We start from the raw sequence: 5,778 nt of genomic DNA, 5'->3' as shown, positions 1-5,778 counted from the left end.
TCTGAATTGTATATTGGAAAAATATGAACTCATATCTTGCTTATGCTAGTTGATAATCATGATAGTTGGCATGATATAGTCTACCATCAAACCCTCGGGTTGGTCAGGAATATGAGGAGAGTGAAAATGGTCCCGTTGGTAGGACTATCTTGAGGCTAGACCCATGTATTTGGGTAGGTGTGTGTGGGCGACAATAGTTAGACTACATGGGTCACTTGTACTCGATGTCGTCTGTCATGTGCTCGCCTGAACTCGTACGGTCTAGTCTACCTACTGACCAACCTTGCTTGTTAACCCTGTCTGCTCACACATGTATGGAACCTGGAACACCCTTCAACCGTTGTAGCCCATCGATAACCAAATTGAAACCGATCCACCGCCTCTTGAGCCGGGCATGGTGGAATGGGACACTGTGTCCGAGCTGTCGGCCTACGCTGGGGCGACGAGCCTCCCCGTAATGACCACGAGTGATCCCTTTTCTCAGCACTCCCCATGTGCTTGAAGTCGGGGATGGAAAACTCAACGGGATCAAGGATCGTGGGGTCTTGGCCTCACACGTTGGGGGGCCTTGGCCTTGCAACTAGTTCAGGGCATTGATATGTAGGGTGTAACAGTTTCCTCAACCTGCTGGATGAATGGGATTAACTAAGAACCCAACTAACACTATCATATTGCATTGCACTAGTTAGGTGGCGACTTGGCAGTCGAGGTCGTATTGAGGGAGTGTTGGTCATGCGCGATCGTTAGATGGAGTCGCTTGAGGGAGTGTCGTGGCGAGGGCATGCATTATATCTTTTTCATGCACCTGCATTAATAAGATTAGTTAGGTATTTATGAATGCTTGTCTTTCATTAAATTCATAATATAATTGATGTTTGTTATAACTTAAGACATATAACACCCATTGAGTTGATCACTCACTCCCACTTTGGGACGGTGTTTTAAAAAACCAACCAGACTCTCTTGTAGATGCAGGTGATGCAGAGTATAAGGAGCCTGGCAGCGCAAGCCTTGAGGAGGAGGACAAGCTATCCTATTTTCAGCTGATAGACGGTTCCCCGTCATCCAAGTAGACAGGATCTGGATCGCTAAGTAGTGGACTCAGCTCTGTTCTTTTGGACATGACATTCTTTTTGGGATTTTGTTGGGCATCACCTTGTGTGACCCATCTATATTCTTTTGGACCTGTATATATTGATCTCTTTTCATTTCAGCAGACTAGTTGTGATCGTGCTTCATATTCAAGTAATTCCATATTGCGCATTATCCTGATTAAACATAAATTAGTAAAAAGATTGGATAAAAGTAATACCAGGGAACTTGGGAGTCGAGCGTGTGCACGACTCTCAATTTTCAGGGCGTTACAAAAGCAGTGTAGGGTAAGGTTCAAGACTACTACACATACTAGTAGCGGGGTGCTCGATTACATACATTATGATGTTTGGGGGCCAGTGGCGGTGCCATCTAAGGGAGGAGCACAATTACTTCATAAGCTTCATAGGCAATTATTCAAGGAAGGTTTAGGTCTACTTCTTAAAGCACAAGTTTAAGGTGTTCGCCAAGTTCAAGGAATGGAAGACAAAACTAGAGAAACAAACCGGAAGATAGGTTAAGTGTCTCAGGTCAGATAACAGTATAGAGTATAGAGAGTCAGAATTCATGAAATTTTGCAAGGAACAAGGCATCGTAACACTTCTTAACTCCAAGGACCCCACAAAAGAACGGAGTGACAGAGAAGATAAACAAAACTTTATTGGAGAGGGCGAGATGTATGTGTTTGCATGTGGTACTTTCTAAAAGCTTATAAGTAGAAATGGTTCACATGACATGCTTTATTGTAAATTAGTCACTATCTATAGCGCTAGACTCCAAGGTTATAGAGAAAGTTTGGACAGGCAAGGGCATCGATTACTCAGAATTAAGGATCTTCAGGTGTCCAGCATACGTCCATCTACAGAGTAGACAAAACGAAGTTGGATCTAAAATCTAAAAAGTGTATCTTTATTGGGTATGAGAAATGTGTTAAGGGTTACAAGCTTTTGGATATAGTTTCTCAGAAGGTGGTCATTAGCAGAGCATCTTTGACGAGACACCGATGTTGAAGACTAACAAGGATGCTGTAGGAAAGTCAAAAATACATGGTGATGTAGAGAGTTGTCGGTGCAGGTAGAGCCAGTTAAGTTGGTTATTAAAAGTGAAATTCACCAAAAGCAAGAAACTGATCAAAATAGGATACCAAGAAAGTATAGCTAGGAACAGGGAGAGACAAACCATTAGAGTTTTGGTTCGATATGGGTTCGAGAACATGGTTTCTTTCATACTATTCATAGGGAGTGGAGATCTCTCTACCTTTAAGAGGCTAAGTTTGGAAAGAATGGTGACAAGTGGATGTCAGTCATGGGGGAGGAGATGGAATCTCTACACATGAATTAGACATGGGAGTTAGTAGAACTTTCAAAAGGTCAAAGGGCTATAGGGTGCAAATGGGTATTTAGAAGGAACAAAGCATTAACAAAGAAAGAGGACGAAAAATTCAAGGCACGACTTATAGCGAAGGTGTACTCGCAAAGGGAAGGAGCAGACTACAATAAAGTTTTCTCTCTGGTTGTGAAACATACGTCAATCAGGATACTACTAGTTATGGTAGCGGAATCCAATTTGGAATTGGAGCAGCTTGATGTGAAGGCGACATTCCTTCATGAAAAATTAGAGGAAGTTATTTACATAAAGCAAGTAGAAGAATTTGATGAGCTTGGTAAAGAAGATCACGTGTGTAGGCTGAAGAAGTCACTGTATAGACTTAAGTAGTATTTGAGACAGTGGTACAAGTGGTTCGATTCCTACATAGTGGCGATTGGCTATATTGGATGTGAGTATGATTGCTGCCTATATTACTGGGTGCTTGAATATGGGTCCTACGTTCTATCAATGCTATATGGTGATGATATGTTGATTGCCGCGAAAGACAAGAAGGAGATACTCTTGCTTAAAGTCTTGTTAAGTAAGGAATTTAACATGAAGGATCTTGGCTCCATGAAGATGATCCTAGTCATGGAGATTCACATAAATAGAGAGTCTAGGAAGTTGTGGCTGTTTCAGAGGGGATATGTGCAGAAGATACTAGAGAGGTTCTACTTGTAAAGTGCTAAGCTCGTTAGCACACCTTTAGTGGGTCACTTTAAGTTGTCAACCAAGACATGTCTAAGTACATAAGAGGAGATTTCAGACATATCATAGGTGTCGTATACGAGTGCAGTGGGGAGTCTCATGTATGCAATGGTTTGCATGAGGCCGGATATCTCACTTGCAGCTAGTGTGGTTGATAGATATATGTCAAATCCAGGAAATGAGCATTGGAATGTTGTCAAGTAGATTCTTAGGTATCTCAATGGCACAGTCAACATTGGGATCATGTTTGGAGGACATGTAGCTTCAAGTGGAGTTGTAAGTTATGTGGATTTGGATTATGCGGGAGATTTGGACAACAAGAAGTCCACAATGGGATATGTTTTCACATTACCAAGTAAACCGATATGTTGGAAATCTACGCTATAGTCTATTATATCATTGTCTATAACTGAGGCACAATACATGGTTGTGAGGGAGGCATCAAAAGAGGGATTAGGGTTGAAGGGTCTAATATGAGAACTCGGGTTGAAGCAGAGGGAGATTTGGTTGCATTGTAATAGTCAGAGTTGTCACGCCCCCAAACTCAAGAACCAGGCTCACTAAATTCCCAGCCGCAGAATTCGGTGCCGATAGCCTCCGTAGTATCCCATTCTCGGCACTTAGATCCCATACGCTAAGTTCCAATCCTAGGATCCCACGAGGATTTTCAAGGTGATTTATTTATTTATTATTATTATTATTTTTGTAAATGAGCATAAGTGTACCGAAATTACACACCCAGATCCATAGCTCAAATGGTAGACTGAGTGAAAATACCTCGTTTCAACGCTGAGGTCTTGGTATCGATTCCCTAGTGGGGGTGGCTAACTGTGGAGTGTGTACTAACTATGGGGTGTGTACTAACAAGCTAACAAAAAAGAAAAAGTGTACCAAAATTACAAAACACCATCACGCATCCACTATATAATCTTTGAGTATAATGTTAGAAAGGGAAATATAAAAATAAAATCCAAAAGATCAGGTTCATGCTCCGGGATCAATTTTGCGGATATGCCCTAGCATCACTTGCAACATAAACAAATGTGCATAAGACTCCTAAGAAGCTCAGTAGAGTGCGTAATGCATATGACAAGAATACAGATATTAAAATAAGCAAAAAATGATGGAGGGCTAATGGCCAAGTCCATGAATGTTGTTAGCTGTACCGAGACTGTGTAATGCAAGGCCTGCATGGCCAAATGTCATATGCTAGGGATGTAACGTAAACATGCCAATCCTCAACCAGTCCACATATCAGAACAATTCATGACTGGAAACATCACCGGGGTCTAGTACACTTTGACATCGGTTGCCGCCCATCGCGCATATGACCAAGTGAGTGGAAAAGATCTCATTATCCGCCTAATCAGTGGTATGCCAATGTTCACCCGGGTCGCTGATAGTGGACCTATTTCATGAGTTGGTCAGGCTCAACCTATCTTATAGCCCCCTACACTCGGGCAAATAAGGTTACACCCATTTCCAACCGATCTTGACATAATGAGAAACATGACCTACTGGTATTTGGCACTTGAGCGCTCATGTTATCTACTGGTCTCAATGTTGGAGTATCTTATTGGTATCACAAAATTTAGGGACTTTCACCCAAAGACATTCATAGAGCCTAAGTGCTAGAACATATTTCTTTTATCCATTCCTTCCAGCTATGGTATGACTATGGTGGCTACGAACTCAATATCACTAGGGTATGAAGGTGATCGTGACATACAGAATGCGAAATGTATGAGTCATACTATCCAAGTTATGCACCAAACCTGTGCATATCACGCGATCATGTGGGGCGACCCTATCTCATTTGAGGTCTCCTAAGTATCTCAAGCCAAAAGGCATATGCTATGATCAATCATCATCCACAACATGCATACAGATAATGCATATGAGTATGGGTATATGAATGGGCATGGTATCCATTATACTAAGCATGTTACCAGTGTGTCTTCTCAGGCTAAGTACACTAGCATGTTATCCAACATATCATATGATAATCGACCATAATTGGTCCAATATATACAGAGAGTGAGACTTGAACGGCAGGCCCCACTAATAATGTAATGGTCTATGTGCTATAATCCACATCAGATTAACACCGGCTCCTTATGTAGCCTCTACAATAAAAGAGTCTAACAACTAGATGTAAGGCATGGATAAAATACATACACCAAGGCGTGACCCACTTGTAATGGCCTGAATAGACACCCACGTGTGTAACATGTGTCACTAACAATTTATTGGGCACATGGCCTACTGATGATATCCCAACACAATCAAATCATCAACCACATCACTATAATTACTTCAATAGGATGATTTGTACCGTTTAATCATTGCTGATGTAAATCAATGGTTACAAATCATTGGTTAGTCACTGGGATGTGATCCTATGCTTGTGGCCCCATCAGCTACTTGGGATTTCATCATTTAAAGGCCAGAATATATATTTCAACGAGCTTATTACAACCACTGTGTCAAACATTACATATGTACACTAATTAAAGATTTTAAAGTTGGTTTAGTAATTAAACTCAAACGCCTGGAAATATATTATGCATAGCTACTTTCGATTATAGGATTCTAAACCAAAGGGTGCCA

The sequence above is a fragment of the Magnolia sinica genome, chromosome 14, assembly GCF_029962835.1.
Source record: "Magnolia sinica isolate HGM2019 chromosome 14, MsV1, whole genome shotgun sequence".
NCBI lineage: Eukaryota > Viridiplantae > Streptophyta > Magnoliopsida > Magnoliales > Magnoliaceae > Magnolia > Magnolia sinica.
This window is presented reverse-complemented; position numbering follows the sequence as displayed.